This window comes from Pipistrellus kuhlii, unplaced genomic scaffold (assembly GCF_014108245.1).
Source record: "Pipistrellus kuhlii isolate mPipKuh1 unplaced genomic scaffold, mPipKuh1.p scaffold_m20_p_12, whole genome shotgun sequence".
Taxonomy (NCBI): Eukaryota; Metazoa; Chordata; class Mammalia; order Chiroptera; family Vespertilionidae; genus Pipistrellus; species Pipistrellus kuhlii.
Genome location: NW_023425427.1, coordinates 49,426,862 through 49,443,720, shown reverse-complemented (window position 1 = coordinate 49,443,720; position 16,859 = coordinate 49,426,862). Strand labels below are relative to the sequence as shown.

Below are 16,859 nucleotides of genomic sequence, written 5' to 3'. Positions count from 1 at the left end.
TGCCGGCAGTGGGAGCTTTGGGTTACCCAGACATGAGACGGTGAGGGAGGACTTATAATAGCTCCAATTTGAAGGACATTTCCTCCCCCGCTCTCCCCCCGTTATATTTGTTCCCACACTATTTGTGAAAACGTATAATGTAAGAATTGGAATATATGTAATTAAAATGTTTCTTTTTGGCTATAATTGACTTCTAAGGGCAGCTGTAATAAGTTCAAAGATTGAAAGTCCCCCCCTCCTCTTTTTTTTTTTTTTTGTCTTGCAGGACACAGAATTGCACTCATGAAAATTATCGGTTTATAATATACTTTGTTTTGTACATGGGCCCTCTTATTTTGCTGCTGAATAGTATTCAGTTGTGGGAATGTAGGACTGATTTTTCTCAAGGCAGAGGTGTGTAGGTGTTTGTGGAGTGAATTGTGAGAATGGCCTGGAGCCTGCGCTGGGAATCCTCCCATTTTCTTAAGCCAGGCTTCAAGTGGAGCCTCCTTTTGTTTGAAGGTGAACTCCCAGGGCAGCTGATATACTTGTTAATTAATCCTCCAGCTTTTCTTCTATTTTGTTTCCTACGCCCCCTCCAGGGCCACCTTTACCTTCAGTGCTCTGGAGTTCCCTTCCTCAGTTATGCTTTCTTCTGGTGCCCAAGTCTGTTCTGTAGGCATGTCAATAGTTTATCAGTAAATTCAGGAGGATTGCCTCATCAGCAGACTATTATCTTAGTGTGATATGGCAAAATCATCTTCAGGCTTAAGTTTAGTTCATAGTTCTAGCTCTTTAAAATGGTCTAATTTCTTAGACTTTTTAGGAATGCCAAGCACTTAACATTAATGGCAGGTGAGTCAGTTTGTTGACCATGCTATGACCCTGTGTTAAGCACTATGGTAGGCCCTGAGCAGATCTTATCAGACACCTTATTATGAATTCTCTATAGTGTATGATGATTACCTACACTGAGCGGCCAGATTATTATGATCTCTGAACGCATAATAATCTGGCCACTCAGTGTATATCTTATATATCCTATATAATAAAAGGCTAATATGCAAATTGTCCCCTCGACCGGGAGTTCGACCAGCAGACAGGCTAGCCTACCGCCCATGTCCCCTCCCTGTGGCCAGGCTGGCTGGACCATGCATGAATTCATGCACTGGGCCTCTAAAATACATGCACAAACACACACACTGAGTGCCCAGATTATTTATGTGTTCAGAGATCATCATTATCTTGCCACTCCATGTATAGTATAGGGATAGCTATAGGGTATGATTCTTAAATTAACATCTAAACACCACCGTCAGCTATCTATCAACATATTGTTTTTTTAATTGGTATCTGCTTAAGCATTTCTATGTTAAACAGACTTTACTCAAATAGACTATTCTGTCTGCTGTGGTAGTTTAAATATTTGGTACTTGGAACTTACTGTATGAGAATACTGTATTTTCCGGTGTATAAGACAACTTTTGAAACAAAAAAAAGTCAACTTAAAATCGGGGCAAAAGACCAAAATTGCACAAAAATTACCTGCAGATCTTGATGGCAAAATAAGTCTTTTCTTTGAAGTGGGGGTTAATCTTATACAGCGAATATAGGCCTAAACCTATGTTTTAACTGTAAATTAGGGGGTCGTCTTATAGCTGGAAAATATAGCGGTATTTGGCCTGTTTACAGGTGAGTTTAAGGTATACAGTGGCCCTCTTTCCAGCTGAGAGAAGAAAGCATATCTCACCTATATGCAGGGGTGTGTTGTGTCTTTTTGTTAACTTTGAACAACTTGATGTTCGCATACATTAGAAATGTGCTGTTGGAATGAGGTAGTGATAGCAGAAAAGATTTCTCAAGGTCTAAGAAATAATACTTTATAATGGTGTCTTATAATTTTTAGAAGCCACTCTTTTATCAATTATCTAACTTTGAGAAAAACCCTGTTTGCTAGTCAGAGTGGGAAAATCTAGATATAATAGATGAGAGAAGTTACTGATGTTAACAATTTTTCAAAGATCAAAAAACTATTAAGCAACACAATTGGGACTGGCAGCCAGCTTCTTTACTTCATAAGGATTTTTACTTTTACTGTGTTTCCAAACCCTCATTAGTTGTGTTAGACTAGGATCTGGAAGGAGAATTGATCCCTGGAAGTCAATTCCTGGCCCTGACATGAGCTGCTGTTGAAAGCTTCCACTCCCACCTTTCCCTTGCCTGCTACCAAGTACTGAGACCTGTGTTCTCCACCGTGGTGTTTACCTGCTCTCCTAACTCTTCTGAAGACCTGACCCAAAGCCTTCTTTTTACTACAAATAGGTGCATTTCATTTCGATATTTTAGATATGGGAAATACTAGCTGTGCTGGGGCGCGGCTGTGCTATACTTGATCATTTTGATTCGAGCACTTATTTCTATGAGGGATATAGTAAGAATCTTGGTGCAGGCCAACATAATTAATGATGTGGTTTTTATCAGGTATTCATGTATTCTAGTGTTTTAACTTTATAAGGGCATAATAGATGGACCAAAAATACGAGAAAGTGATAATACAGAGATGCATAAGGACTTAATACTTGCAAACTTTTGTCATATTTGGGAGTATTAGTATGTAGAAAGCTTTTTCCCCCCCTAAATTTGTGAGGCTGAAATTTCACCTGAAGGGTTAATTGTCATCAGGTATTGAGGGGAGAACTGAAATACTTGTCAGTGTTTATATTTAAATAAAGTGTGAGAGTGTCAGATTCTTTTTAGTAAGTTCTGTTTGACTAGTTTTGGAATCTCATACACTAGATTAGTAAACAAATAAGAAATTATTATCATAATGTACTGCTGTGTAATCCCAATGTTGGTCTGTTCCCGGTTCACATATTATAATCCAGCCCTGGGAGAAGAGAGGATCTCCCTAAATTACAATGAGGTTTTGCAGGATGGGCAGGATGTTCCCAGGTTTAGGACCCCTAACCACCTTCCTCATAATAGGGATTGGAAGTTCACAGGAAAGTTTTTAAAGGAAAATTAGCAGGAGTTCTGGGGAAACACACACACACACATGTACACACAAAAACCCATTAAAAATAAATTCTTGGCAGCTTTAAAGATTTGTAGTTGAGAGAGAAATAATTTAACAGGTTCTATAAAGCCCTCAATGTTGGAAGTTCTTTTGGCTTTTTATGTTTAGCTGTGGCTTTTGGCTTAATGAGAAGAGGTGAAAAATATCGTTTTCTCCTAGTCTCTGCCTGAAATCGCTGCAAGTTCCAGTTCACTCAGGTTCTGGGGAGACCCTTGTTAGGCATCAGTGTTGCCTGCTCTTGGCTCAGACAGACCTCTTGTTTCCAGAAATTTGCAAAGAATGGAGAGTTAATCGCCTCATGATTTTAACCCAAGTTGTAATTGCCCTGATATTGCCAAATGGACCCAGGGGCAGTTTGGCAGTGCTTGGAAAACTTACACCTGAAACAAAATAGCAGTGGGGCTGTGGGAGAGCACATTCACCCCGCCTTCCAGTGGTTCCTTTCACGGCTCCCAGCTCCCACTGCTGGTGAAGTGGCCAGGCCTCAGGCCTGCTGCCCGCTGGCCCCGCTACTGGCCGTCTGTGTCCACCACCGCCTGCCTGCGCTGTTGGTCCCAAGCAGGGTTTCATGGGGATCTTTCTGGTGAAGCTGAAGCAGCTGGGAGAGTGTGCAGTAAGACCTCTTTTTTTATACACTTTTGTCCCTACTTACGCTCCATCCTACCTCAAATGTAATTTATGTTGGCCACGAGAGACAGTTTTTACAGACTTTGAAATTAAAGCTTGTTTATTTTCATTCAGGGCTTCTGGTATAATGCAAGGTGATCTTTATCTTCTGCATGTGCTGGTCCCTCCCCCCCTCCCCCCCCCATCCTTGCAATCCTGGAGATAAGCTCTTAGTAGACCCCTCCCCTTCTTTCTGGTGTGAAAATATTTACTTAGGACTGAGTTAACTCAGGAAGGGGCAGGTATACGTACTTAATTCTTTGTGGACAAGACCAATCCGGCTAGCACAGGATGCCAACATGGATCTCATTTCCTAGTGCATTGAAGGTATGTGGCCATCATATTAAGACGTATGGAACACAGGATGTATGCTCTTTTGCTTCATTCTTTGTTATGGTTACCCCTTGGAACATTTCATGGACTATTAGGTCTAAAATTAAAGATGCTGAATTTAGATGACTATGATATGTCAAAAGGAGTTAAGATTAATTTACCCCACCCCAGCCCGTTATTAGTTGTACCTCTGTGCTGTATCAACAGTGACATTTTCAAGCATTTTGCATAGGAGTTCTCCTTTCTACTCCTCCACTCCCACGTCAGTATGTCAGTACTCTCGACCTCCGAAATCCTCAACCATCGCGATAGAAAAGCCATTACCCCCTTCAGCGTGTTTGACCTTTAGGCTCTGATGTTCGATGTGAGATCCAGCCCTGGCAGGAAGCAGGGCGTTCAGGCAAAGGCTTTACATAAAGCTGGTCTTGGGAGAACTGCACAGAAAGTGCTCCATTTAAAGGGCAAGCCTGCTGGCTAGCAGCTCCGTGGGAATGTGGCCTCTGTTACCAGTCTTCTCTGCTGTTTATTGGCTTCCGTTACTTCTTAAAGAGAAGCCCGTCATGTTTTTTTTAAATAAATGTGAAATTGTTAAATTGGTAAAGTTTTAAAGGTTGAGCACTACTGGTTTTATAAGAAGACATTGGCTAGAGCAGATAACACAGACGTGGACTCACCCCACCTCCTGGCTTCCAGTGTGGCTCTGGGCAGAGATCCTGGCTGTTCACTGCCAGGCTGCTTGCTTCTATTCTTGCTTTTCCTCCAGGAGCCACAGGCATGATCATAGGTGGTTACTGATGACTGTTTTGGGACCTTTCTTTCTTCCGCCTTTCAAATGTGATCCTGTAGCTTCTTTCTGACTTCATGCATGGATTTAAGCCGAGTCCATTGCCACCTTTTACTCTTATTTTTGACTGTACTAACTGGTTCTCAGACTCTCGGCCATTTATTAGAATGTGTAGTAGCTTAGGAAGACTTCTGACTCCCTCCTACCTTAGGCTCCCTCTTTCTCCAAGGTTTCTTCCCGCTGGTCAGAGCCACTGCTCTGTTCACCATGCCATCAGGTATGTGATGAATTTTGCACCAGGAAGGATGCTGCACGTGGCCACCTGGCTGTGTTGCTTATAGGTATTTGTTAATGTGTAGCCAACCTGGACAGATAAATAAGAGGATTCATTTGTTTGCATTTCGGTCAGTTCTCAGTGTAGGAAGTCAGCTGTCTTTAGTCCCAGCAAGTCAAGAAGATGGGGCATTCGCAATTAGAAGTGACTTTGGCAAAATACTGCTGTCCTGGCTAGTGATGCATAGTGCTTCTTGATCTGATAGCAGCAGCAGTGAAATTCGCTCTAGTGAGTGTTGTTGGAAGTGTTCTCAGGTCTGAATTTCCTGCTCCTGCTTCTACCTTGATGATTCCCTTCCCCCAGGGGTGCTCCTGCTCTCCTCCAATTAGAGAATGAAAAGTAGTATCCCATTTCCTCAACTCAGTTCTAAGTCCCACACTCCCTAGGTCTTTGTTGTGAATCCTGGGTTCTCTTCCTGACAAAAGATACATTTCACAAAAGCATGGTTGGTTGGGGGTGGGGGTTGGGGGTAGGGGAGAGAGTCAGAGGCTCAGGTTACCACTGTGCATTTGTTATGCGATGTTTCTCAGCCAGAGATTCAAGATCATGTCAAGGAACTCTGTACAATATGTCTAAGAAACTATACTTTTGTAGATCTTCGCTCTCTTTATAGATATGGTATAAATCAGAATTGGCTTGAGGATTCTTTTTCCTCCAAATGCATTTGAGATAAAAGTAGTAGATGATGGTAAAAATTTCTTTAGGCTGATCCGAAAGAGCTTGCAGTCATTCCTGCTGTGGACTAGTACATATTGCCTGTTACACAGTAGGTACTTTCTGAAAGTCCTGCCATTGGTAAAACTCTGCGTTCCCACTGCCAAACAATTGATGTGCTAAATCCACTGCATTGAGGAGTTCTTCTAAAGAAGCTTGTTCTTCTTACGGCATAGCAGGACATGGATACCAAGCAACTCTTAGCAGTCCGGAATCGGAAAAACTTCAACCTTTGCTCCTTTGTAGTTTCAAATTTTTATAATGAGGCAGAAATCCAGTTTAATGTTTAAATGCGAAGGCTCTGCACAAGCTCCTATTATTCTCTGGCACTTTAGACGCTTGGAAGCAGAGTGCTTCATGTCTTCTTAAATATATGCCCAGGCTCAGATGTGTAAGTTAGATGTGGTAGTTTCCATAGCAGCAATGACTTTGCCCTTTTATCTTTTTTTTCTTCTTAGATAGTACAATTTTTAGAATAGGTCACCCAGAGAGAGGGTTATTTCTGACTGTAGGTTCTTAGAGACTGCCTGGGAAGCCTTTGGCTTCTTGGGGTGCAGGTGGAGGAGATCCTGGAGGGGCGGGATACAAGTGTGTTGGGGGTGTCCTTGTCTTCCTCGCGCCTAGCACGGTGCTCCTGTCATGCCCACTGAGTCAGAGATGTTGCCTTCCTGGCCCCAGGCCGTTTCTTCCCAGCTTCCGGAGACCTTGGCTAGGCTGACAGAGAGGGGGGTGGACATCTGGGGCGGTCTTGGTTTTTCACGTTGGTGGTGAGCTTTGCTTATTTCTAACTGATTTGTTGGCGATAGACCACTCCCGTCTCCCCCCCCCCCCCCCTCTCTTCCTTCCTGAGGCTTTTGTTGTTTTAACAAAGGCTTCTAGTTAGGATTTTTTTTTTTTCCTTTTTCTTTTTGGAATGCTGATTCAACTTGAAGCTTGAGCAGATAATATAAGCATCAGTAGGTGTATCTGGAAGGGCATATGTGTGTGTCAGTGGTGGGGGAATGACAGCCTGCGACAGGGCTACCTTCCCTGTTATTAATAATCGGTGGAGATGCTGGCCCCTCCAGGTACAGAGAGTTGCAATGGAAGGTTTCCCACATGGCAGGGAATGTAAAGCCCATGAGAAATCCCACAAACAGGTGGGGATTATTTTTACTTGCTGTGTGCCTCTCAGGGCAATGATGCTCTTTCTCGCTATGGGTCTCTGCACATTCTTTGCTGAGGTGACAAAGGTGAGTGTCTGGGCTAATAGCACGGAGACTAAGCAGTCACGGAAGGCTTCCTGGAGGCATTGTGCCTTCTGAGAGCTTAGGGTGTTTCCATCACAGGAGAAAAATGGTAACGAGGCGGTTGCAGGCCCAGAACAGAGCATGAGGCACAGTGGGAAGCAGCTCGGGCCTGGGAGGAACCACTGGGGCTGGTTAGGGCCTCTGCAGCTGGGAGTGGTGGGCATGCCCCTGGGAGGTGGGTGGGAACAAGGTCAGGTTGGGGGCTGCTGCTGTGTAGGCAGTGTGGAGTCAACGAAGGTCTTAAAAAGAGGAATGGTTGTGTGCTACTGGCCCCTGTTAGGTAGATCACTGTAGCACTGGAAGGAAGAATGGATGGAGGGGCAAGACTGGAAGCAGATAGGAGGCTTTAGGTCAAGTTTTAGCACTGGTTTAGAAACCCTTGTTTCTCTACTTGATAGCTGTATGGGCTCTTGAAGTTCTGAGATTCTCATTTGTAAATTGAAGCTACTGTACAGAGCTCCTAGTACACGAGAGGATTAAGTGGGATTTTGTTTGTAAAATATCTAACTTGAGGACTTGTCTGGAATGAAGGATCAATAAAGGCTGTTCCCTACCCTCTTTCAGTAGTTGGGATTCATTAAATTCTACAAGAGGCAGTCAAATAATCTGAATCTCTTCTCTGCAGCAAGAGATATCTAAATCCTATGATTTGGTTCAGAGAATTCAGGAGGATGCCATGTTTAGTCTTACTTCCTTTTAATTAAAAATGATCTTAAAACTGAAGTGCATGCTTAGAAGGAAAATGTTGAAGTTCAGATCATTTTGAAAGTTGCAGTAGGAGAAAAATGGGAGGAGATTGTTCAGTTGTGTGTGGGGGGTCATTTCCCTTATGTGTAATTTGTAGAAGCTATGACGCCACATGATATGTCTCAATCTGCATGTTATCATCCTGTATTTTAGAGGTCAATCATGGATGAGACTTCTATACTCTCTCCTTCTGTTGTAAAGAATAAATCTAAATGTAATTGGAAGATGCTTGTATCATCCTTGGCGTTCCTAGCAAAGGAACAGAGAGGTAGTAATTTCTAATCTTAAATATTAGAATCCCAAGTGGCTGAGCAGCTGAGCAGGAGCAGACCGAGTTGGAGAGAATAGGACATATGTGCACTTGTGTGTGTGTGTGTGTGCGCGCGTGCGTGTGTGTGCGCGAGCGCGCACGCGGGGGGGGGGCGGGTGTGGGGGCAGCAGTGGTGTGCTTTTTAAAGTAAGGTATACTAAAATAGACAAGGTTGAAATTGTGATGTGAAACACTTAGGCTATTGGTATCCTATATATTTCAGTAGGCCTTGGAGGTCTGGGATTAAACATTGCAGCACTTCAAGTAAAAATTCTTACCCTCCTTCGTCACCATTTGTGGCTGAGCTAAATATGGGTTAGCGTAGCATCTGCTGCAGAGCCCAACACAGGAGCTGGCGGTCACGATGGAGAAGGCTGCCTACTGCACTCTCCATCCACAGTGTTCTTCACGTCAAGAGGGTCCCGACACAGCTCTGCAACCTTGTTGTCCATTTGGACATGGAAGGGGGTGGGGGGGAAGGCTAATCCATTACCTCAAAGCCAGAGAAGCAGATTCTCTGTGGTAGCATTCTAAAAGGGGCATCTTCCTTTGTCCAACAATAATGATAATAGCCTCTAATATTCACTTGGCACTTTACAGTGTGTAATGTGTTTTCACATGTTATTTGATTAAATTATACATATTTAATAAAAGCCTTTTGAAGAACATTGACCCCTATCCCCTCTCCCTCTTACCAGTGTGGGAATATGTCAAATCCTAGATGCTCCTGTGGTTTGAGTCTTAGAAAAAATTTCCCGTGTTAAGATGCATCCTGTTATTAACATAAGTGCCCTAACATCAGCTAAGGGAAATGGATATTGCTTCTTATCAACTCTTAGAATGTGTGTACGTACATAAATAAGAGATACATATGTTCATTCAATCAAACCCTTGCTTACAGAGTAGGCCTTGCCCCAATATACTTTGAGTTTGCTTAAACACTTAATTAAAATGTGCTTTATCTCAGCAATATTAAGATAATTTTTGAAGAGAGAAGTGAGAAGTTGAAGTGACAGTCCTTATCGGAGAACCTAAACATTTTGACTTCCTTTCCCTATTAGAGAGGTAGCCCAGATCTGATGCCAGGAGTGTGTGTATCGGTAGTCTAAAAAATGAACTTACTTTCTCCTTTCCAGCTTTAACTCTTCACATTCTTAGGCTGCACATTACCCAGAAATTTCCTCTTGATCCTCTCCCTCACCCACCTCCCCTAGTTGGAATCACCGGGCCTAAAAATAACACTTTAATTGAATTCCAATTCTCCATGCCCTCTTCCCTCTGGAAATTGTAGTAAATAACCAGGAGCTTAATTACCAAAGGAAGACACAAGGTACTTAGGTGTTTTTTCCTAGCTGTGGTGAAGTTTAAAGAAAGTTGTCTTTGGAGGAAGAAGGAAAATACTATAGCTAGACCAAAGGAGATAGTCTCTTTCTTAGTGTGAACCTTGTTTTTTTTTGTTTTTTTTTTTGTTTGTTTTTTTTTAAGATGTTCTAGCTTCCATTCTAAATAATTCCTATCCATGTTTCTAAATCAAAAGGATTTTTCTCTTGGGAATCACAGAACTTTAAGTGTCAACTGAAAAGAAAAATACATTTCCTAGTGGAAGTAGGTGAAGTATCTGTTGGAGACTCTGACATTGCAAGAGGAAGGAGCTGGCACCTGTGTTGATCAGGTTTATACTCCTGTGGTGGTGGTGGTAGTGGTGGTGGTGGGGCAGCAGGGGAGAGACCTTTCCCCCTCTCCCTGGTGTATCTATTAATCATAAGATTTTATATGTCCTAGGGCTGCCCCTCATCATTTCCAGTTTTTCTGAAGTTCAGCAGAAATGTTTGTAGCCTCCCACCATCATTAAGGAAATAGGCCTTATTTTTCTTACATTTTACTTATATTGACTTTTATTTTGGTGTAAGCTAATTGAAGTTAATTATACTCTTGGTTTTCTGTATGTGAGGCCAGCCAGTGACAGTGACGAGTCACATAGCTCTCCAGAGCCACACGGAGTACTGTGGTCCTTTATTCCACTGGTGACCATAAAACTTCCTTGTGTTTTCTATTCCTGGCAAGCCTGGGCATATTGCCCTAGTCCAGTGGTCGGCAAACTCATTAGTCAACAGAGTCAAATATCAACAGTACAACGATTGAAATTTCTTTTGAGAGTCAAATTTTTAAAATCTAAACTTCTTCTAACACCACTTCTTCAAAATAGACTCGCCCAGGCCATGGTATTTTGTGGAAGAGCCGTACTCAAGGGGCCAAAGAGCTGCATGTGGCTCTTGAGCCGCAGTTTACCAATCACGGCCCTAGCTGGTTTGACTCGATGAATGGAGTGTGTCGGCCTTCCGACTGAAGGGCCCCGGGTTTGATTTTGGTCAAGGGCATGTGCCTGGGTAGTGGGCTTAAACCCCAATGTGGGGTGTACAGGAGGCAGCTAATCAATGCTTGTCTCTCATCATTGATGTTTCAGTCTCCCTCTCCCTGCCTCTCTCTGAACTTAATAAAAAGTATATTAAAAAAAAGAAAGACTGGGCATACTTTCTGTTTTGGAACTTGAGTATGACAGTACTTAGGAGCTATGTTTTTCACCTACCTAAAGGAAACTCCCAACTCCAGGGATTAGAGGACTTCCAATCAGTCTTTCACAAACTGGTACTGCCCTGAGGGGGTTCCCTTTAGCTGTGACTTCACATTCTCCTGTTACACTCCTATCCCTCTCTAGGTTCAGTAGCCAAATAATGACATGGTCATTAATGAGGCCCACTGAGGGTGGAATGAAAGAATGAGGTTGGAATGATGCATCACTAGAAGGTAGCCAGTGTATGCAGAGTGTATGCAGGCCCGTAACCAAGACTGAGTTAACTCCCCGCTTAATCATCACTAACTACTGTGGAGGTGTATAAATAGTCCAGTTGAAGAATACAGATTTTAAAGTTTACTTCCATTTCACAAGATGTAACTTATTCCTGTCTGATTTGTTTCAAACGTTGGGGGGTGCAGGGAACTGGGAGATATTTTATTTTGCATTTTTGACAGCTTTAATGGGGCTTCATAAATTACAAATCAGTTTCTGAATAGTATTCCGTTTAGTAGTTGCATCTTTTAAGTTACTCTGGGTTTTTTTTTTGTTTTGTTTTGTTTTTAATTTACATTTGCTATTAAGTGAATCACTTCTTGGTTTGATATAAATTCAGGTTCTTTTAAAATACTTTTTTTTTCCTTTGACATGAGAAGCTTACTTTGCTTACTTAACCTTGTATTCTTAGTGCCTGGAAATTAATAAATGCATTGGTGGTTTGTTTGAATGTGAGCAATTGAAATCTAAACTGCTACCTTGATAACGGATTGAAACAGCTCCCTGCGGTAATTAACATTAGCCCGTTAGTGACAGGTTTCCTTCCGGTGTGCCCTCTTCCCTCCCCTCTGATCTGTTCCTGGCTGGAGTCACCCACATCAGACACCTTGATTACACAGTTGTTTTCCTCCTGATCTTCCTGCTTTCAAAGTGACTGAGTCCTCCCACACAATCACACTGATTTACTTTCACAGCATCAACTCTTTGGCTTAAAACCTCCCTGTGATTTCCTTTCTGACCCTGGCCTCTGGTGGGGTTTAGAACACGATCCCAAAATATGGCGGCCGCTTGGCATAGTGACTGTCTTGAGCTGACGGGGATTGAGAAAGCAGCAGGAGCAGAAAGTTCACTTTGACCACCCCCGTCCTTCCCCTTCCTCCCTGAAACAGGTCCCCAAATGCCGCAAGTGAAAGGTTCCCTCCTTGTACCATGAAGAAGGAAGACATTCTCATCACCAGAGAAGGGGATGCGGGGCCAAGAATTCTGTACAAACAAATTTCATTAAACTTACCTTGCTAGTTCTTCCTCACTTACCTGTCCCTAGCCCGGACCCTTTTTATCTGTCAGTTCTTCTGACATTTAGTGTTTGTCTAAGCATACAAACATTAAAAGCTTTCTACTCGGATCACATCTTTGGGCCTTCCAATTTTTCTTGTGAAGGCTCCCATGTAGATACAAACATTCAGTGAAGATGGTATGCTTTTCTCTTGTTCGTCTGTCTTTGTCAGCTCAGTTTTCACCCAGCCAGAGGCCTTAGGATTTTGGAAGAAAATGTGTTCCTCCCCACTATGCCTCCAAGGCCGCCTGTGGTCTGGCCTCACAAGGACTGGCCTTGGAAAGAAAGCAGTGTTTCTGGAGGAGCCGTAATGGACCAGAGACAGAGAAATGGTAGCATTCACAGCCGAAGCACATCCCCCTGTCTCAGGCAGCTGCTGCCCTTGTTAGCTAGCCCCAAAGCCCAAAAGCTAGTTGGACAGGGCTGAGCAATCCATAGGGCAGGCGAGCAGCTAAAATGGTGTGGCAATGGGGCGGGGACTTGACAGTGGTTCTGGGTTCTGGGATTGAGGAAATCGCTTGAAGTGTCAAGCCACAAACCTTTACAATTTTAAGAAGCACAAAGTGAAGAGCGTTAAAGAAAAACCAATGGCTCCTTCCTGGGGCTGACATCTCAGCCCCATGGATTCGGGGCTTGGTTGACTCTTCCATTGCTTGATTCTGTGAAGCTGAAATATATCCACCAAAATGCCATTTTGGTGGGAAAGACAAAACATGGTTCTGAAGGAATGGTGTCTGTTAGACAGATGGCCCGTTTGCTACTTATCCAGTTCTCACCAGTAAGCTTGCATCCCTTCACTGATTACTTGGAGTGCTTAGATGTGTTTTGGCCATCGATGCTGTTTTAGGTAGGTTCTGCTCTTGAACTTGAGAGACAGATGGTTTCTATGTGGTCAGAGGAGCGGTGTGCCCTGGTACTAATTCTGCCCTGGCATCTTGCTCTCAGAGAACCCTCTTGCTGCAAATAAGTGTATAGGTCAGGGTCACTTGACCCAAGCTGGACCTTTCTAGTGTGAGAGATGCTTGCCCTTGACCTTAGCTCTAATTCTTTTTAGAGCTGTTGTTTTGAATGTTTGCTTAAACTTTCTAGTTTGTGTTGAATTAAACCCGTTTGAAGTTCATAACTTAATTATTACGATGTGTTTTTTAACACCTTTGTGTTAAAATCTCATTTCCCCCCCACACATACCTTTGCTTCTGCCATTTTTCTCAAGTTAGATGCAGGTTCCAGATGCCACTGCTCCCAAGCCCTGCTGACCAGAGGTTTGGGGCACATTTGTGTCATGTTTTTGGATTTGTCTTGGCTTCTAGCTTCTTAGTAGTTGGCATGTTAAGCTCTTGAAAAAATAAAAAGTACTCAGGTGGCGCCTGGCTGGTATGGCTTCGTTGATTGTGGTCCTCCTGAAAAGCAGAAGGTCTTGGGTTCAATTCCTGGTCAGGGCATATAGCTAGGTTTTGGGTTTGATCCCCAGTCATGGATTGTGCAGGAGGCAACCGATCGATGTCTCTCTCTAACACACACACACACACATATATATATATATATATATATATATATATATATATATATATATATATATATATATATATATATGTATCTCCCTCCCTTTCTCTAAAATCAGTGAAAAAAGAAATTTTTTTTTTAAAGTACACAAGTGGTGAAAGTAATTTCTTTTGTCATGCCATTTGACAAGAATTTGGACTTTAGTTCTTAAGGATGTCTGATGAAGTGTGCCAAAAATTGAAAACAGGTTTTCACGAATCTCTCTGGTTTGAAATACTTGAGATGGAATAGGAAAACAGGCTACCGAGCTTTACAGGAACTGTTCTCGTCCTTATTTATGTTTTCAAATGCTTAGTCTCTGCACCCCCTGGCAGGGATGTGCGGTGGGTTTGGCTGGGGGCCTTCCACAGAGATGGAACCCCATGAGCAAAGCCAGAGATTGTATGATGTCTTTGTTCTGCAATGGTTGGAGCAACACCAAATGTTTCAGATTTTTTGTTACTTGAATAAATGGGCTTGTGGAGGCTCTCCGATATTTATAAAGTTTGTACAGAGTGCTTTGTGCTTCATTTGATAGGCAGGATAGGGGGCTGGCCATGGAGGGTTTAGGAAAGTCTTGTTGGGGAACAGTGTTATGTGGATCAGAATGATGAGGGGACCTTTTGGGAGGCTGGGATGTACTGGTCCAGATGAGAGGTGAGAGCCCAGGTCAGAACGCTAACCATAGCATTGAAGAGACCAGTGCAGACGGACAGGCCTTTCCAGGGCATGTGCAGCGGCCCTGGCAGCCGTCCTGCCATCCACCTGCATAGGCTGGTCCCCAAGTCACGTGGGTTCTAGGCCTTAGAAACCTCCAATGCAGATAAGGTACTCGGAGAGAATTCTCAGAATACATTTAGGATGCTTTTGGTTAGCAATCTGTTTTGTTTGGTGGCTGTCTCCCAGAGGTTTGAAATAGCAAAGAGGCTTTCAGATTTTTATTTTATTTTTTAGATTAGGAAAATTGGAAGATAGGAACATTTCCTTTTCTCTCATGTGACCAGAAAACTGTTGGTCCCAGATATGAGAAATCAAGCAATAGCATTGGTTTCCTAAAATGTACCATTGTGATTAACTTTTGAAATTTAGAGTACACAGAGGGCCATTGAAGTAAAAGAGAAAACAATTCAATTTTAAATGCTTGTATAGGTATATGGGAAGTAAACTGTGAGTGGGATAACTTAGAGGTCACTCCCCCCTCCAATAAAATCACGCCACACCAAAACTAACCTCCTCTTCTTCTCTTGGAATCCAGGGAACCTTTACAATATTCTAGACTGATCTGTGTGAAAGTGCCTTTTCATAAATCACCGGTTGGTGAACAACAGGAGGAAAAGCAGTCTCCGTTGGCCCAATTGATGTCAAAATTGAGACGTGAACGTACATTGAGACATTTTTTTTAAGCCTTAAAATTAATGGTTTCGTGTCATTAAAATACGGCCTTTTCTCCTCTTTCCGAAGAGTTTCAGAGCCAGTGGAATCTATAAATAGTGCCAGCCTGGTTGTCTGTGGTAGATTGAGTAGAGCAGACTCGCCTGTCCTTAAGTGAAGGGGAAGTAGCTTTACATTTTTAGTAACGGAATTGTTGGCCAGCATAAAGGTAAGGGCCATGTGAGCAGCTTATTTATAACTTCCCCACAAAGGTACGTGTCTGCCTCAAGCGGAGGAACTGTCTGGGGCGCTTGGAATGTAAAAGTGCAGCAGAATCATTTTCCATCCACAGCTTCCCCCACCTGGTTGGTGCAGTGAAGGGATTGTTGGCACCCCTGTGGCTTCCAGAAACTGGGGTGTCACTAGATTAGTTCATTCGTGTCCCCTGCTATGGAGTAGAAGGGATGGAGGCCATTAGGTTGGAATCTGGTTTTAGGTAGTGAACATATTTAGATAGGACCTCCCAAGGGTACTAGGGTATAACCAGCTTGGTTTGACCTGTTGGGTGAGGTCCTCCACCCCTTTCACCCCCATGTAGGCTAACGGTAAATAGGTTGTTGTCAAAATATATCATGGGTTTTAAAGCACTTTATTTTTTTCACAGGTTCAGTTCAGCTCTTAAGTTGTTGTGTTGTGTTTTTTTTTTTTTTTTTTTAAATAACATAGAAATCAGACTGAATTCTCTGATAACAGTGGGAGAAGGGAAGAAGACTTAGCATTTTCATGGCATCCTGTAAAGAGGGCAGATGCCAGGACATGGAGTCCATTGTTCCATGTGACTAATGCCATCACTTGCATGAAGAGTAAATCACAGCCAGATTTAACTCTGAGGATAAAGTCTTTATCATCATCAATATGCAAGTGAAAGCTGTTTCCCCTCCCCCTTCCCACCCTTTGTTGCTCATCCTTTATTTCAGAGACTGAGCTTTTTATTTTTTTCTTTGTTTCTTGAATATTACGTTGACCATGGAAATCATCTGCATACATGGCTAACTGTAAACTTTGGCTTTCCTGCCAGTACCGGTGGCAGCTTTGCTTCGTGTTCGGGCAAGTTGTAATAAGTCGTGAATGGCCCATTAACTATATTGGAGGCCTCATAGCAGCACTAATTTCAAATCGTGCTGGGTTTACAATTTGCATATTAAAAAATGTTCACTTGATTCCATTTGGGGACAAAGCTGACATCCTATATAAGCATTACTCCAAACAATCCTATTTATTGGTCCAATTATTTCAATTGAAGGATGCTGGTTTACTGCCTCTTATAGTATACGTGAACAATTCTCAGTGAAACTGTGGCAGAATAACCTCTCAGGGTTCCGATTCACTTTTAATTTTCAGTCCCAGGATTAAGGATCATTTAAAGTATAATGTAACATTGTGGGCAAATATAGCTTCTCTTAATGCCCTTCTGATATTTTGAGGAAAAGAGTGCTTTTATGCAAAGCATTCACTTATGAATTGCATGACTGCCTTTCTCACTATAAAATCTCATTCGCATTTCCTCCCTTCTCCCACATCCATAAGAGTTAGGACAGCATGCCGTGTTTTCCTTCATTTTACGATTTCAAATATATATTTTTTTTAAAGGTAGCTCTTTAGGATAGATGCCAAGGTAACTAGTTAATACCGTTTTGAAAGCAGGCTCTTAATTTAAAATGCTTAATTTGTGCAAGAAAACGACATGTTAAAATGAATTTGGAAAGATTAGATTGGAATTGCCTCAAATTCAATTACGCCACACTGCAT

At 42.6% G+C, this 16,859-nt stretch overlaps 1 protein-coding gene across 6 annotated transcripts in view; it reads left to right on the top strand.

Annotated features, from left to right (window-relative positions):
- Positions 1–16,859, top strand: part of ELAVL2 (ELAV like RNA binding protein 2) — a 134,220-nt gene that overhangs the window by 39,801 nt on the left and 77,560 nt on the right. The window lies entirely within an intron of this gene.